General features: G+C 39.4%; 1 protein-coding gene across 6 annotated transcripts in view; it reads right to left on the bottom strand.

The window, feature by feature from the left end:
- The window catches only part of THRB (thyroid hormone receptor beta), a 157,012-nt gene that overhangs the window by 92,605 nt on the left and 45,975 nt on the right, over window positions 1-18,432 (bottom strand). The window contains exon 4 of one of the 6 annotated variants that reach the window (XM_042042767.1): window positions 16,197-16,305. The exons of the other annotated variants lie outside the window; for them this stretch is intronic. The gene's annotated coding sequence lies outside the window, so the exon portion shown is untranslated. The remainder of the gene's footprint in view (window positions 1-16,196; window positions 16,306-18,432) is intronic. 6 annotated transcript variants of the gene reach the window in all.

The following is an 18,432-nucleotide window of genomic DNA, read 5'->3' as shown; positions in this document are numbered from 1 at the left end:
TAAAGGGAAAAGAAGTGCCTCAGAAAAGCAACACAAAGCACCAAGTGAATTGGAAAGAGTCTGTGAAAGGCAGAGGGCATGCACTGTAGCTCTTTCATGCTCTGGTTGGTTTTTGTGAGCTTGATTTATGTATAATTAACCATTTTTTCCCCTGCAAACAATTTCATTTGAAGCTGTGCTATCATTTTTACCCCCCATTCTCCTGCCACAGCCACATAAAACAGTCCAGTTTAACATGATGACAACTGAAACACGTTGCCACAGCAAGAGTCCAAACTTCTATGTTTGCATAAAATCCCACTCTCGTCCCCCTCCTGCTCATCCTATAATCACAAGAATGAAAGAAATTCATAAACTGTAACTCTCATCTCTAATAGAACCTTGGCCAAAATTCAAGCTTGATAATTAATTTCATTCTGTCTCTCCAAATTCCCACACTAGGTTGACTAAGAGAAATAATTCTTCCCCACCTAGACAACAACGTTTTATATGGCTAATGGACAGAGCATTTCACCTCTGAGAGAGCTGGGAAGTTAACTGGAGAAAAACAAGAGATACTTACAACACTTGGATAAGACAACAGCGGCAGATGAAAGAGTACTGTAGTAAGTTTTAAGTGTATGTCAACCCAAAAGCTAAATCATGGTTCTCTAATTACACTTTCTGTCAGAGAACAAAAGCACAGATGATCATACAGGACAGGCAGCTGTGAGGATGGTGTCTGAGTGACTATAACACTGAATGATTTGGGATAGGAGGGTGTTTGAGACATTCAGATATGATTATGAAAAGCTGATAAATCAGTAAGGTAAAATACATTTATGTATAGCACTAGACCTCAATAAAATAGAGAAGGCACCCAAACCATTTCAGTCTGAAGAATATGAAGCATTAACACTATACCATGATCTTAGACAGCCATAAAACAAATCACTACTTCATGCCACTATTCAGCAAATTACCAATACATCAAGAGAAGAAAACTATTATGATACCTGTACTGCACACATAACATAAACCACTCATTGTGTGGGAATTCATAATTGGACTTTTCTGCTGAGGCTGACATATGAACACCATAACCTTAAGCAGCACTCTTACAAGATTTTATTTATTGCGTATTTCACATGTATTTGTAAAGCATTTAAATAATGTCTTTCCCTTCTGGTACAAAAGGGTGTGTATCACCACTGGAAAAAATCACAAGGCAAGGCTGGCATGAAGGGTCTTGCTAGTACTGTATGTACTCCACAAAAACCAGTGCAATTCTTTCTGAGTACTGGAGGTATCATCAATAAAATCTGCATTGTCCTTCCTTAATCTGGTCTGTCTCATACCTGCTGTCCATCTCCCTTCACTTTTTAAAGATAACATGCAACCTTGAGGTTGTATCCATGCAAAAACAAGACATTAATACATGTTATAAACTACTTTTGCATTGGTCATATTACTATGGAGAATATATGCAGCAGATGAGCCAAAAGCATAGCACTACTCTCCATTTACCAGATGATAAATCTAGACCCTGTGTCTGTTTAGTTAAGGTTTCTAAAAACTTTCCTAGTTCTAAACCAGAAGCAGAGTCATTTCAATCCAGTTACACTTGGAAGCTGGTGTTGGAATAAGCAATTCAACTGCCATCCAATTCTTCATTCATTCCACTCATATTCAATCTGAAGGGCATAAACCCTCCAATATTCTCACACAAATAAGCTCCAAGATATTACAAGCGTAACAACCATAACACACCCTTATGTTCTGACGCACCCTGTGCATGCTCTTGAGGTGAAGAGGCTCATGAGAAGAGAGGGGCAAGCACTGATCTCTCCTCTCTGGTGACCAGTGACAGGACCCAAAGGAATAGCCTGAAGCTGTGACAGGGAGGTTTAGGTTGGATATTAGGAAAATGTTCTTCACCCAGAGGGTGTTTGGGCACTGGAACAGGCTCCCCAGGGAAGTAGTCACAGCACCAAGCCTGATCTGTTCAAGAAGCATTTGGACAATGCTCTCAGCCACATGGGTGACTCTTGGGGATCGTCCTGCACAGGACTAAGAGTTGGACCTTGTGGGCCCCTTCCAACTCAGCATATTCTGTGATTTTGTGAGATTTACTGCAAGCAGTTCAGGCACCTAAGGCTTGGAGCCCTAACCCCACATTACCACCAATGGACGGGGAAGAGACACAAGAAAACATCTCAGGTAGAATAATTAGTATCATCAATTTAGCACAACAAAACAATCTCCTTCAGCAGCAGAAATGCTGGGTCACTACATATTGGTTGAGAGAGGCAATAAAAACTGAAACCTTTCTGAGCACAGAAATGGTAAGCAGAATGTTTGTATGAATGTTTCATTTATTTTTATTTTGTGTGTTCACTTGGCAGTAAGTATAGAGTTTAACATAATTCTTCAAAAAAAAAATCAATAGCTGTTTATCTTCGAACTTCAGATTTCACAAAAAAAACCCCAAAAAAACAAACCAAGAACATGAACTTGTACATTGTTTTTGATTTGGAATGGATTATCACACAACACTCTTATAAGCATGGTCATCAATATGATGGTTTCCTTGCTTTCTCCATATTACTTTCATCAAGGTGAGATTTGCAGCACACAATACAAGAGCTCCAATATTGTTTTCAGTGTCCAATGAAAATAATGGAATTATGGAAAAGTAATGGAAAGCATCACAAATCTCAACACCGTAAATCACACTTCCTTCCTCCTCTTAGTCACAAAACGTAATTACAGCTGAATCTAAGCACAACACACAAATTTTTCTCGCGGTGTTTTGCATGGACATCAAGCCTTTAATCTACAGATCCTAACTCTCTTTAGATATTTGAATTTAGATCTCAAGTCCCTCCATAATACTCAGCTAAGAGAACTAGATTAACTAACAATCATTGCATCAGGGCACATGAAAGAAGTTCTTTAATTGAAATTATATTCCCAGTTTGAAGAGGATTCATGTATCTACTTTTTCAGACAATGTACTGAACAGATCCTAAAGGGAATTTGTGCTCCTAAACTCATGATGATGAAAACAGCCTCAAAATAAAGTGAAAAAGCTCTTAATTCACCAAAGCTACCCTTAGCTCTAGCTAGGTATCCTGAGCAGGAGGAAAAGAGGCAACAGAAACAATATATGCAGTTCCTTGAACAAAAGGCATTTAGGAAAAATCTCTTCAGGATCAGACTTATTCTTAGAGCTTGTGCAAAGAAAAAAACACCTTAAAGAGGGGAAAAGAGTCTGTTACAATCCCATTTATCAGCTCTCCTCCAGGTGACCTCTTAAGAATGCTGGACTTTTACAGACCATTTAAAGGAATGAGGGATTGGATTATCATTTGATGAGTTATGGAGGCCACATCCCTTAAATAATCAACTCATACATAGATCCTGAATGTACAGATACAATACAGATATGCTTTATAGGTACAGTTACACTACATAGATAATCATCTACTGATACTGACTGACTGATCCTCAGCTTCAGCACACATCCCAAATCACTGCAGAATCCAGGACTTCCTTTAGCAGTTCTCTCTGCATCTCTGATATCTTTGATCACAGGTCTTAGTTCTTCCCAGAGCTGGAGGCAGCCCTTGAAATCTGTCACACACTCTAGGAACAAAGGTCAAACTACACCATATCCTTTGGGTCTTAGAAGAACTTTTGCTAACTAGTAAATGTAATATAACTGTCTCCTTGCAATGCTTCCTTTTTTTAATTCAGTAACGGTATCAGGGAGGCTATAGCCTTTGAGCTTAATTTTTTTTCAGCTGTTTATGAGCTTTATAAAACATTGAGGATCCTCTACCTTTCTCTGAAGGTCATGGGACTCCACGTGAATATGGTGATAATTAGGTCAATACTTCAATGCATTAATCTGAAATAAGGACTGAGACTTCAAAACTTTGGAAGGAAATGTATAAAAAGAGCCCAAAACATCACAATGCTAATGATGAAATTCATTATAGTCAAATGGCCAGTCTGCTTTTCTAAAATTTCCAGAACATACGACATATTGCTGAATCTTAGCAACTTAACTAGCAACAGTCTGATGTAAGTGATATGAGCAGGATTAAAAAGCTTTTTTGGTTTCAAACAACAGACTGGAACATCACCTGGGAAAGTGACTCTTTGGTAATACTAGCCTACTGATGATTTTCATTTACTACACATGTATTTTTAATGTGTATGATTCAGTTCTCCACTTCCTCATTAATTTTATATCCTTTCTCATGGACCTTTGCTGGTTAGCCTGACTGGCTGGTACCACTGTAAAGCAAGAAGAGAATCAGTCTTGCAGATTTTAACTGAAAGACAGCTAGTAATAAAATGAAATAAAATATATGAACATCTGGATCAAGAACATCTTGAACAGGAATTTAAAAATGGCTCACACAATGGAGCCGTTAAATTACAGAATTACTGAACATTACAGAAATGCTGCTTATATTCTGCTTTACTGACATGGTAAATTACCAGCCTTGCTCACTGTAACTCATACTTTTCAATTATCTGTTCGGATTAATCAGCATAACTGGATTTATTACACACATGTAGACACCTGTTTTATAAAACCAACCAACTGTGCCAAAACGACCACGCTGGAATCCTCTGGATCTCATCCAAGAGGAAACGCTTTGAAAGTGCTGCTGAACTGCCCTAAGAAGCCTTCAGTTTTATAATGAGGATATAGGCAGCCAAAGTAGAAAATACTTTATGATTTGCTAATCTCCATGTCAAAAAGACTAAAGAAAAAATGCTACATTTTGATCATTTGGCCTTTGTTACACAACATGAAGACCAAGACTAACAATTCTTTCCTTGTGAGAAGTGGCTGGTATCTTTGCTGTCAATCTAGTCCTCTTTTACAGAAATATTTAAATTTTATTTATAACAGGAGAAAAAGTGAAAGACAAAAGGATGAAAATGGAAAAAATCCCATGTTCTCACATGAGTTCAAATGTGAGGCTCTTCTGACAGAAGGGCTTTTTTTCCAACTGCCTATTGCCAAGTACCACCCCAACATTATGGGGTATCTGCCACAGAGATACCCTACCTTCTAGAGCCACTGCTGGAGGCCAAGGGGGACACCCTCTGCAACATCTCAAGTATCACTGGGCATCAGCATGTTGGCAGCTGAACCAAGGCATTAATTACATTCCCAAACAAGAGGCTGCAGTCAATCAAAGGCATGTTTCATGATTCACATTTGGTGTTGAAAAACCTCTGTCAGGAGTCTCGTGGGAGTAGTTAATGACAGTAACCCCTGGGGGATTCCACATATGCCACACCACCAGAATAAAGGGTGCTTCCAAAACGTTTCTGTGACTCTGCCTACCAAGATACTTACACTAGCTCTTACACTAACCCAGAAATTCCTTAAGAAATTTTCAATGATTAAGAAGGCTGTGTACATGCAGAAGAGTTAATAACATTGTCTCCTGGACAAACTAGTTAAAACAGCCCCTCTTCACATTTGTAACTTTAAATATTTCACTCATATGGTACCATCACTTGTTCAAAGTCAGAATTACTCAGACAGAGGAAAACAGGCAAATACAGACTTATTATGGTGTGGTGCATTGGCCTTTACCACGTTTCCATATTCTTCCAGTAATGTCAAAAAAGGATGCTAAGCATCCAGAAATTGTGTCAACAATGATATTACACTGAAGACTGAGCAAATGGATTTCTCTGTAGAAGTTCATGAGCATGGAAATACATTTCCATTCCTATTAAATAGGAAGATGCTTTGTTTACTTAGTGCTGAGCTGAACAATAGACCACTTCAATCTCAGGGCAAGACTAATTTCCAGAGGTCTTGAGAAGAAGTACTTCAGTGGACAAGTATTTTGAGGTCTCTCTGTATGGGTGGAATAACTTCAAGTCCAGGAGAGGTTAGGAAGGAAGTGAAGACACCCTTGGGGCATAGTTATTGCAGATTGAGAAAAAAATGAGAGAAGTGGAAAAGAGGGTTTTGGGTAAAGTATTGTTAAAAGCATGTGTAAGAAATCTCCACTAAATAGTCCTAAAATAGGTTTAGTGGTAATGGATTTTGTTTGGTTTTTTTTTTTTTTTAATTCCACCACAGTAAGAAAATAAATCTCTCCTTTCCTCAACATTTGTGAAGATCTTAAAGAGCAAATTTTGATACAAATAAACTGACCATTATAAAGAACGACTGTTACATATTAACCACTGAATGGTCCATAAATAGCAGCAACATGTATCTGATAGCAATATGCTTCAACCTTAGGCAAATAACTACAGATTTCCTTTTTTTTTTTTTTTTTTTTTTAACAGTGCTCACAGAGGAAATTGTTACTGATCTAGATAAATGTTTCAAAGTTCAGTTCAGTGCTTTACTTACATTTTAGACTTTAATTTGCTTTTAAGCTAATTTGTCTTATTTCCCTCCTTTCTCTTCCCTAGCAAGGCTGTATATTAAAATTTCATGTCCTTTTTTATACAATAATTAAATAAAAAAATAGAAACAAAAAAGAAAAAAAAAAGAAAAAAAAGGAAAAGGAGAAGGAAAAGGAAAAGTTGAAAGAGAAAAAGAAAAAGAAAAAGAAAAAGAAAAAGAGAGAAAAAGGAGACTGCAATGGTGGTAAAAGAAAATATGAGCAGGCTGCCTTTCACTACATAGATTGCTTTGGAAAGCTACCATACAAGAATGAAACAGAACCATTATTAATAAATTTAGCAATTAATAATCACAGGTCTAAGAATTATCATTATCTGGTTGTGCTTGAGCAAGTAGGAGTACAAAACATCTCATTTTTGAATGGCACTGTCAAACAAGTTAAAGAAAATATTTTCACGCGACTATTCCTTTTAAGAGTTTTGTTGAAACTGGAAATGGGAGTACACAACCCTCTGTTGTGTACACAGTAACTACACTTCAGTAGTTCTGCTGAAGAGGCTCAAACCTGGTATTTGCTATAAAACTTCAAATGCAAACATGTGAACATCTCAAAACATAAAAAGAAATAAGAAAACTGAAATCTGATACTTAGCAGTTCCAAGGAGACCTTTTCCTAACCCAACAACTGCACCTTAGACGTCATTATAGTCACACTATAATTATTGCTCATTTTGCACTTTTACAAATGGGGGACTACGTCAGAAACCAATGCCCCTCATTCCCACCCTGTTTTCTGACATTCATAATCCTTATAACCAATGTAAGATCCTAGGGCTTCCTCAAACATAGCATAGTAAAAATTATATTAATACCTATTAAACTAGGTAATTAAGTTCTGGTCACAAGAAAGGTTTTATACATTTTCATAGATATTCATATATTTTCATAGAAAACAGTTTTTTAATAAAACTGTCAAAAGTTCACTGACAACAGTTTATGTTTTTCCTTTCATTCAAAAAAATAATCTTTTGCAGTAAATAACAAGATAACACTGTATTAATCTGCATTACTCAGTTAATTTACTAAAGGCTGTTCAGCTATTTGTTGTGAGATCAATCTGCATCTTCATGGCTATCCAAGAGTCATGCACAATCCTGACACCTAGGAATGGTTAATCCACTCTCCAAGATACTGGAAAAAACAGCAAGATGCGCCACATTTCCAACACCATCAGGGAATGTTAATGTAATCACAGCAAGGTCAAATACACTCATGGTTCAAGCCTAAATGAAAACCTGCAATTTAAACATCCCTGATGTAGAGGTGTGGAAAAGGTAATAAGTAAACACTGCTCCCTTTAACTGCTTTGGGGAAAAAGTATTATTGCATTCCCATTTAATCTCATTTGTAAATAAATCAGTCTCAAAAAATTTATCTCCATTTCGGTAAACTCAATTTGATTATCTTCCCAATGACACTGGAAGCATTTTTGTCAGCTGCAACTGCAATAGCTAAAATCCAAATCCTAAATACTTCAGTAAAAGATTCAGATTTTATATTCAATTACCTGGCAAGTCTCTCAAGAGTAATAGTAGTTTATTTCTTGTTATAGGATGCCCAAAACGTAGATCTGTATAACACTATACAAAATCACATGTGTATAATTATTACTATATCTGTCACAAAGTGGCTTTCAGATCACTGTAAACTTTTAATGAAGTAATGAACTTGCTTGTAGAAGTACCAACAGATGACATAATGTAATGTTACCCTACTGATGAATAATTTGAATGCTGTGCAACCAAAAGAAGTCTGTCATAACAACCCCACACAATACAGAATAAGCAAATGCTTTATTCTTCCTGTCAAACAAATAACTCCTTCCTTTTTATTTCTGAAAGTGAGCATATAAATATTATGCAAACTTGCAACAAAATGACCTGGAATTCAAATTTACACTGGAGTTCAAAATTCATAGCTAACATCCACAACAATCCAATCTTCTGCTGTGGAATATAATAATTAAAGGGGGGGAAAATTAAAAAACACATGCCCAAATAGAGGACAGAGTCTCTGTAATGCTTGCATTGGATTTATTTTAGTCTTGTTTGCTTTGCATGAAACAGCACAGTTTCAAAAGAAAACACCAGGAAACCTCTGAGCTTCAAGGATAAAAGCTGGAATCAAAGAATTAAAAACAAAAGCAGTATTTTAGTTTCAGACGTGCTTTTCAAGAACTGAGTTTGCTCTGTGTTTTCCTTACAAGCTGCTGACACTCTCCATGGGAAACACGGTTATTTTCAACTCTACTCTGGTGATTCCCTCTGGGGTGCTGCTGCCACACTGGGATGGTCTCTCCATTTTCCCAGAAGTCATCCCTGACTCACCATTATCAACTTTCCAGTGGTGGCAGAGGTTGCTTCCTCTCGGCGCAGCCACCAGAGCTGCCTGCGAGCTTTGTGGGACTCCTCAAGAGCAGGAGGATTCCAGTATCCCCTGCTCCCCAGCCTGCCTCACGGGGATGAACTTCCCAGCTGCTCTGTGCACCAGGTACAGGAAGATCACACAAGGTTGCTCCACTTGGGGGAAAGATCTGGAGCACAACATGCCTTGGCTTCAGCCTGACCACCCAGGTGTACAGGAGACAAATCCAAGCCATATTCTAGCACCTAAGTCTAAAACAGTCTGGTCATGGTTCCACCACAAAGCGCCATCACCTTGCTCTGGGAGATAATCACCTCTTACCATAGGGACCTCATAAAAGTAATATAATGGAGACAAGCATCATTTTACAAAAAAAATTCAGAATATGGGTGAACTTAAAATTAATTTGACTCTGAACACTAAAGAAATGCTGTGGTTTTGTTCTTCCTTTCCTGAAACAAAATGGCTGTGTACATAAAGGACTCACTATCAAGACAAAATACCTCTTATATGATCATGAGCAACAGAACTCTCTTGGCAGCATTTAACCAGTTCTAATCAGAAGACAGAGTTTAAAAAAACCCACAAAACCAAAGGACAACTCACAAAACATCAAATAAAAAACCTACCTCAAGACCAAGAGGAAGTAGTACCATCCCAATGAAAGTCATGGTTACAGCATTTAACTCAGCTATGAACCTTCCTAATTATTTCCAGCACTGAGTGACACCCTGAACTTAGCAGCACCGATTTTCACTTCCGGTTCCCTGCTGCAATGCTGTTTTCTAGCAGAGAAAGAATCTGCAAATCCGAAGTATAGCACATATACAATGCAGACTTCAAATAAAGGGCCATTGTCACAATGAGGAGCCTACCATGAATAATCTCGTTATTGCAGTCATGAATGATCTGACTCATGAAGCGTCTGCAGCGATGTTTCAGGCTACAATCACTTGCTTATACACAAAGCACACCTGGCTATTTCACACCCCTCCAGCAAATAGATGCTTAGTAATGCTATTTGGCTTTTTATAAAAAGCCTTGAGACAGTACAGCCAGAGTTAAAAGGAAATTAATTCTTCTATCATTATGTGTTTCTTTTCGCTTTCTTTGGGAAAGGGGGAGACATACCTACTCCTCCCTCACATGTTTTGCTTTTCACATTGGGATAAAAGACTTCCAATACTTCAGGATACAACCAGTGTAATTTTACACAGCCCTAAGCACCTGATACTCAACTCACACTGAGGAAGCCACCCTGGGTGGGCAGTACACAGGGGTCACCTGCATCACCCCAGCACACAGGTTGCCAGCAGCATATCTGCCATCACCATCCCTGTGACCACCACGGGCACTGCAACTCCCACCTGTCTGAGCAAGGCACCAGGACACAGCCACATGCACAGGGTGAGGCTGCATCATGCGCAGGGATCTCGCAGGCCCTCGGAACAATCCTGCTTTAAAAAAAATGCTGGTGACACAGCGCTGCACAGGTACGAAGCTGGATCAACCCTGCTGGGGTAACATCAGTTTTCATGGTTCTACCAGCTTTAGAGGGAAAGCCATCATTCTCAAGCCACTACGGATTAATACTAGAAAATAAGCATCCAGTTACAGAAAATATTCACAGAAGAGGAAAAATAAAAGGTGCAAGGAATTCAAGCTACATCCTTTATAAACAAGAAACCAACTCAATCTAACTGCAGAACTCAACTAACCAAACCTTTGCCAGCCCTGGGCAGCCTGGGCAGGCAGGAGTCCAGAATGCCTTAAAATTATTATTTAAAAAATAAATAAATAAAATTGAAACTTATGAGAATACACAAGTGTTTCTTAATAAGGCAAATTATGTTTCTTTAGGGGGATATTCCCAAGCTGAATACACATTTTAACTTGAAATAGAGGGAATGTTTTGCTAAAGCATTATGCAGATGTGAAACTGCTTTTATGTAACTCAATTTATCAGAGGAACATGTTGTATCATGTTGTTAAAATATTATAAAGATAAAAGGATAATAATTGAAATATTTGCATATGACACAGTACAAAGAAATAATGTATGTGAACAGACTATTTGTTGTCACATTAGCTTCAAGCAAATAAGGAAAGAAGGGTTGATTTATTACTGAGTGTCTGGGGCTGTAGGATGGTAAAATTCTACTGACTGTAGTTTAAATAAAGGTCTAGAAAAGTAATGGGAAAAATCCTAGAAATAATTCAGGACAAATTAATGGTACAACATGAGGTCTTTAAGATTATTGAAAAAATTAATGAATTTACCTTTTTTATTCATAGTATTTAAAGGACTGACTTCTAACTGGAATTTCTTACGTCTGCACTTTAAAGAATTGTTGACATGTTGAGGGTTGCATACCTTACCCTTCATCAATAACAAACCAATTGAATCTGTTCTGCAAAACCTGGCAGCACCTCTGCCTCAGGAGCCTGGGCGCCCAGCCTGGGGTCCTGCTGCTGCACCCAGCCACGTCTCCTAGTGCTTTTCAGCTTGATTTTTGATCCCACTGTTATCACTGTGACCCCTTCCAGAATCTGACAACTCCAATCGTTATCTCCCAACCTCTATACTTAAACTGCAGATGAGTTTGTAGACTCTCCCTTTGCAATGCTGGCCTCAGTCAGCTAAAACAGTTTTCTTCCCTGTCTTGTGCCTCACTGCAGCAGGCAAGGTGAGGGAAGAGGAGAGGAGGAGAAAGGGGAAAATAAACTTCAGCATGCACATACATACATAAGTTTACACACTCACGCATACATGGGTATATAAACATATACTTAAGTATATACAGTATACCTAAAGTAAGGTTTACAAATATGGGCTGTAGATATAACTAGAAAATAAAGGTGGATCCCTGAATCCACAGTCTGGCTTTGGCTAATGACTCCAAGTTTTGCTCCCTTTTTATTGAAGCTCACCGGTAAATCAAATCCAACAGCTGTGGCTTGATTCAGGAGGCTGGTGGCGCCCAAAAGAAAGTCTTCTGACAGTTCTCTCCGTAACATGCGATGCCCAGGAAGGGGTGTGCTCACACCACTGCTGGGGTCAGTGCCAGGCAGCAAATGAAACAATACGACAAACCTATCAATACCCTTAGGCATATGCAATAGTAAGATCACATTTAAGAGCACTTAAGAGATTTAAGAATCACTTTTAAATTAGTTTCAGCTTTTTTTCAGAGATGGCAAGTAGATTAAAAGAGTGTTTATTTCAAGTGGTATAGCCAAGGCTCTACAATTCCGTGTGTAGATATCCCCTAGAGAAAGAATTCCCTTCCGTAGTTGAAACCAATCTACTGTAAGCAGATCAGATTAAACCAAAATGAGACATTCTCAATGCAGTATTAGACTGTCAGCATATTCCTTCGTAATTCCACAGGTATTTTGGAATGGTGCAGACCAACCACAGATAAATAAAAGAAAAGGCAATTCTCAATTATGCATTCGTAACCATTTTCTCATTCCCTCCCAATAATAAAGTAATCTGCCATAAATGCCATGGAATTACAGCATCTTAGACTTCTTAAAAATAACAGGGGTATTTCTGAGCAATAATAATACCTGTGGAAGTATTAGCAGGCTATTGTTCCTGTTCATGTTTAACTTGAAAATGAAAAATTTCAGATTTTAAAACCTGTAGAAGCTTTGGACTAAAGTTTCTTAATGTCATGCTATCAAGAAAAAATATATACAATAGAGGCATAACCCCCAAATAAAATTGCTGATACAGTCTTAAATCCCAAAAAGCAGTGAAAAGTCCTGAATTTAAACTAAATAAATAATAAATTTTTAAAAAGTGAAATTATGATGAGATTTCCTAACCTAAGTCATTAGTTGTGCTAAAATTTGCAGCATATTATGGTTATTAAGCAGAACACAATTTTATTTGAGTGTAAAAGTTTCAGACTTTCCTCATATGACCTTCCTGGCATACTGCCAAGGCTTGGCTCTTGATGACATTTAATCTGAACATAATCCCTGAAATCTCTGCGCCATTACCGGGTTGCATGGGAATGATTCCCTGACAACATACACAGAATTGTGCTGCAAGTTTTATTTTCAGCTCATGGCTGTTCCCCTTCCTTACCAGCTGTTGCAAATTATTTGTTTCAATAAAAATAAATAATCTATACCCTTTATTTGCTATAGAACCACATAATACCTAAAATAGAAAACAAGTCCAACACGTCTCATTTCGGTTGGTTTTCTGCTGATGGCTGCCATATTTTTAAGGGAGTAAACTCCAGAAAACAAATGAAGTTCAGCAGCTGATGAAAAGCCTGGGTAATGAGCTGCAGTGGCGCAAACAACCCTATTGATTCTAAACAGGAGCAAGACCACACTGCAGCAGAGGGTTCCAGCTGAGGGTACTCACACTTGACTGCGGTCTGAATGAGCAACTGCCTTTAGAAAGGAAGAATACACTTAAAAGAGCTTTTTTCATATTCAAAGATGCCTCTGATCTCTGAAGCCAACTGTCTTTTTGTCATGAATGCTGTGAAAAATCACAGTGTCCAAGATTTCCACATCTGTGATTTTTGGCACTTGTGCAAGGGTAGGAACTGAATAACTGATGTCTGAACAACACCAACAAAAATGAGGCAACACAGCAATTTGTCCCACAGGAAAGCATATAAAAGCCCCAAAATCACTGCAATAAGGTAAGTGTGGATCTCTCATTGTTTTCTGTGTGCTCAGGATTTCACAAGTATTTTTCCCCTGCATTCCCTGCAGGAAGGAGCTAGGTAGGCAAAGCAGCACTGACTTTAATCTTACTAATGCAGGTCCTAAAAGCAGTGAATCATACAGCAGTAAGAACTCCGGTATGGGACGCAGAGACCTACCCATTGACCTGCATACTTAGTTCAGCAACAACCTGAGTGTCATTACAGATCATGGGAGCTAACACCAGTCTACCTACATTTGCTGTGGTCCAATTGCTGCCTGAAGCAAAGACTGGCTCTTATTGAGGCTTCTTATTTACTGAGAGATCCCAACATTTTCCCTTTCCTATGAAAAGTAAGTAAATAAGATGAACAAGAAAAATTAATTATTCCCTGCAAAAAAAGCCAAAAAACCAAAAAATGATAGCAGATAAAGCAGTTTTATGGTTTTTTAAACTCTTAATTTTCAGCAGAAGGCTTGCTTTGTTCAGCGGGCTTTTCTCCCTGTACATTAACCCCTTCCCAGAAAGATTTTTCCTACACAGAGTTGACCAAGTTACCAAAGACCATAATTCTGTGGGAAAAGAGAAAGTCTTCTAAAGCACTCATAAAGGTTTATTTCGTTATCTCTAAGTTACTTCTAATGTTAATCTCTTTATACATGTAAACAAGTACCCTATTTCAAAGGTATTTCTTCAGCTTGGGGTGCAGAAGACCTGTTAGTTCTCCTCTTAAAGAAAGCTAAACTCCAAGGAAAAATAGGAGCTACTCCTCCAGTCCTTTGTTTCCTACAACAGAGTAGGCTTGATCCAACCAAGAGGCACTTAAATCAATGGGGAGCTGTTAATGTTTGGTTTAGGCCATGTAAGGGTGAGAAATTGGGAAACATGTTTTCACCTGGCCTTCAGCCAGGCACAATGCCACCACTAATGAGGGGCTGCCGTAAAGAGACGTTTTGAAAGGGTCATATGTGAGATGAATTAATGAACACAATGCAAACCTCACATCCATCTCAAAGAGGGGCAAAAAATCATTGCAGTTTATCATAAATATGCTTAGGTGTTCTGATGCCAGCCTACTTACTGCCAAAGGAATCCACCGACAGGGAAGGGCAAGGTCTGTTTGCAATGCAGTCCTCCCCTGGGAGATGCATTTCACGGCTTCCAGCCAAAGCCTCCAAAACGCCTCCAGGGTAGCAGTTGGGCTGGAGCTGCCCCATCACGCCCTTCCACTGCAGCCGGATTTGCCTATTTTTGCAGCTGGCACCACCAAAGGCTACAGAAACTTGTAGTCAGCACAGTCTCTTCCAGACTGACTTTTCAGTCTCTTCAGCTAATGAATACTGAGAGGAGTGCATAGACTGGCAACACCTTGTAAACAGAGTTAACATGCAAGACCCTGCACCTCTCACAGCCTTTCTTTCTCCTAACAATTTCTGTGGGACTGTTATCATCGTGGCTCTCACTAGCCTCAAACCTACCCACCACACCAGCTTGCAAAAACATCATTTCACCTAGCACTGACACAACAAAATCCTTTTTGCTCAGTGTGTCTAATCCCCTTGATAACAGTGCTGTACACAGATTGTCACGATGAAGAAAACTACGCTGGTTAGTCCAATGACTCAGCAGTGGTTTCTTCCTTTGCTGCTCCAGTGGCACAAAGAACAGGCTCAGGAGCTTAAATCTTGATGATAGATACACACTCACTGTGCAGCTAATCCTATCATTTTCAAGAAAAAAACCCAAGTCTGTGCAGCCTATAGCTACTGTTGATTTACAATCTACAAACAGCACACCATGCACTACCTAAATGAAAAAATATTTTCAACAGTGAGTGAGGAAGACTGTGGTTTTAATAATTTCTCCAGTTGCAACTAAAAACTCAGACAGTGAAAAATGAAGTCTGAAAGAGAGCAATCAAGGTTTATAAAGAATATTTCATACAGAGGTGCACCTTACACAAACAATTTTTGGAAAAACACATTCAGCCAAAGCATCAGCAATGCTCTGGAATTCAATGATCCCTTACACAACAGAGAACTGGAGAGGGCTTCACAAACTAGAAGTCCCACAGGGGAAAGTAAACATTCCCTATTTTCAAGTAAAGTGCAACAAACAAAGCCTGAAGAGTGAATTATAGGTGTGAAGTTCAAAAAAATTCATGTGTGCAAGCAAATGTACAATCTGTATGAACAATCATCATGACCCCATGTGATAAGCAAATACATACATACCAGAGCAGTAATTACTTATCTAACTTGCTGCTGTGGGCCTGTGATGACACTGGCTTTGTGAGCTACTGCTGTACTGCGTGCAAATATGCTGCATGATGGAGACTCTCTGGAAAGCTCACTTGAGTTCAGATGGATTGGTTTCGTTGCGAACTAGCTTGACATAAAACTTGAGCTGTGCCCCTAACCTGACTCTGATTCAAAGATAAAAGATCTTATCACTATGGAAGTGTGGCCATGAGCCTGAGCAGATGGCCCAGAGGGAGGAGGAGGAGGTGGCTTGATGTTTTTGTGTATAACAGCACCTAGCGTTGCAATGAGGAAGCAAAAGTTTGTATTTCAGTATCCTTTGCAAATGCTAAGACCAGGAGAGACTGGTCCCAGTGCATAAAACACATCAGAATCCAGAAGCTTGGGGAAAAAGGCAAAGCCAGTTCCAATCCACATCTTTACACCGTTTTGCCCTGCAAAACATGGTTACCTCTTCAATAACGCCTGTTGAGGGCAGTCTCTCTCCCACGCCATCCTGCCACAGCTGTCATCTGGGAGTGTGCTAGTTGGCATGGACCAAAATCATGTCATGGAATGTGCTAGAAATTAAACAATATGGACAATCATAAGATACAAGTCCTGGCCCTGATACTTTTACCAATGCAAAGCAGTGGTGAAGCAAAGTGGAAGTGGAGTCCTTCAGCCCATTCCTGCAGTTAAAATACAAACATCAGAAACAGGGTGGCACAGCAGGACCGAAGATTAAGACTCCAAAGTTTAGCCCCGTAGCCACAACATGACCGTGTTAGTGCCATTAGAAAATGGGAAGCACAAATAACTTCTAAGCAAGTCAAACTTTTCTCTCAAAATAAAGAGGCCAGAAGATGAGTGTTACAATAGATATCAGGGCACTGGCAAAGGCAAAGTGTGAAATGGACTCTTTCCAGTATTCAGTTTAGGAAGACAAACATTGTTTCACAAATTCACTGTAGCCCTGCTTATTTTCCAAGCTCCTTAACTCATGCCAAAGGGCCTGGACTTTCTGAACATCCTGTTCTGTTTCCTTCACTGCTAGTCTTAGTCCTCAGTACTAAATGTCTTTATTTCAGAGCCCCCTTTTCTATCATTTTATTCCAAACTCCTCCCTCTGTAGCTTTTGTATTTTACCTCTGGGTAAGAGTGAAGACAAGCAGATTAATGAGAAGTCTGAACAGCACATTAAGTTACACCTATTTTGAGAGCCCTTCTCGCTAGGCATCCCAAGGCACTGCATAAAAATAAAACTATACCAATTGCATTTAAACTAACAAGAAGCTTGCAGAGGTTGGCATGCCTCAAAGCATAAAGACTGATGGTTAAATGAGTCCATGATTCCCCAAAGTCTCAGAGCCACATGAACACAGACCATCTCACCTGTCATTGGTTGGATGCTTGGATGTAAAGTTAAGGAATCTTCATGATGGCCTACTGGCAGGAAAAAATATTCCTGCCTGAAAAGGGCAGGAAAACAGTTTTAGTCCATGAGTAGTAACTGGCCATTTTGGGGATTTCCTGTCTGATGAGCAGCAATGCCACCTCTGCCTCTCAAAGATGACAGAACATATTTCTGCCCCTGTCTTTGCTCCTCCACAGTTGCAAGAAGGCCAAGGTACAAGGGGTCTCAAGGCAATGACTACAGTAGTACAGGCTTGGGCAGAGACAGGAACGTCACCTCTCACCCCGTCTCGTCACATCAGCTCCCAGATCCGCTGCACTTGGGACCCCAGTAACACCACAAGAAATGGTACCAAACACCTTGACATGTCTGAGGTGCACCCTGGGCCCTGCTCATCCACCTGTGCAGACACATCTCCTGGTTGCTGGCAAATGACAGGGGAGAAGGCATTTCTCTTGGCACAAGAGGGAACCACTGCTGCCTCAGAAGTGCCAGGAAGCCTTTCGCTGCTGGTGATGTGGGCACAAAACTTGTCCACTTGTCCTACTTGTTTCCTACTTCTTTGCCATAAGAAGTCCTATCTTGCTTCCTTCCTCTTCCTTCCCACAGCAGTGTTTCAGGCTGAGACCAAAGCATGCAGTCAGAGTTACAAGGAACATGGTCTTATTTGCCTTAAGTAACTGCATTTCTAAACTTTGTCTGCCATTTTGAGCAGTGCACAGATAATCAGACAATCCTTACAGACTCTTACTTCCCTTTCTTGAGATAGTTCAGGAGAAAAGAACCATGTGGTGCCCTTGCAGCCTCTTCAAACAAGTAGTGTTGGAAAACAGCTGTGGCCTGCAAACCCTAATGCAAACAGTAATGTGGCTTACACTACATTCAACCCTACTTTAAATTATGTATTTATTAACACACATACAAAAGAGGAAAAGGATGTAACAGCACAAATTAGAAGTGGACAGGAAGCTGCAGTTTCAACAGTGAAGTTAAGCTAAGACCTGAGGGCCATCAAAACTTAAAGCTGTTCCTATAACTTTGTATGCAGCTGAGGTGGCCACCAACACATCAGGACTGTAAAGCTAATCAAATCAGAGTTTAAAAAATTGGAAATTCTTATGGCTGTCAACATAGTGACTTCTGTGAAGAGTATTGACTTTAGCAAGTTAGCTAAAACCAGAGTTACAACCTTATGAGGGGGATACAGAATAACACCAATGTAAGAAGAACAGGAGGTCCTGAAAAATGCTGGAATCACATTTTGAAACCAACCAAGGAATACGTACATGAA

This window comes from Corvus kubaryi, unplaced genomic scaffold, assembly GCF_017639235.1.
Source record: "Corvus kubaryi isolate FWS band 111438036 unplaced genomic scaffold, C.kubaryi_AGA036_p1.0 37398, whole genome shotgun sequence".
NCBI lineage: Eukaryota > Metazoa > Chordata > Aves > Passeriformes > Corvidae > Corvus > Corvus kubaryi.
This window is presented reverse-complemented; position numbering and strand designations above follow the sequence as displayed.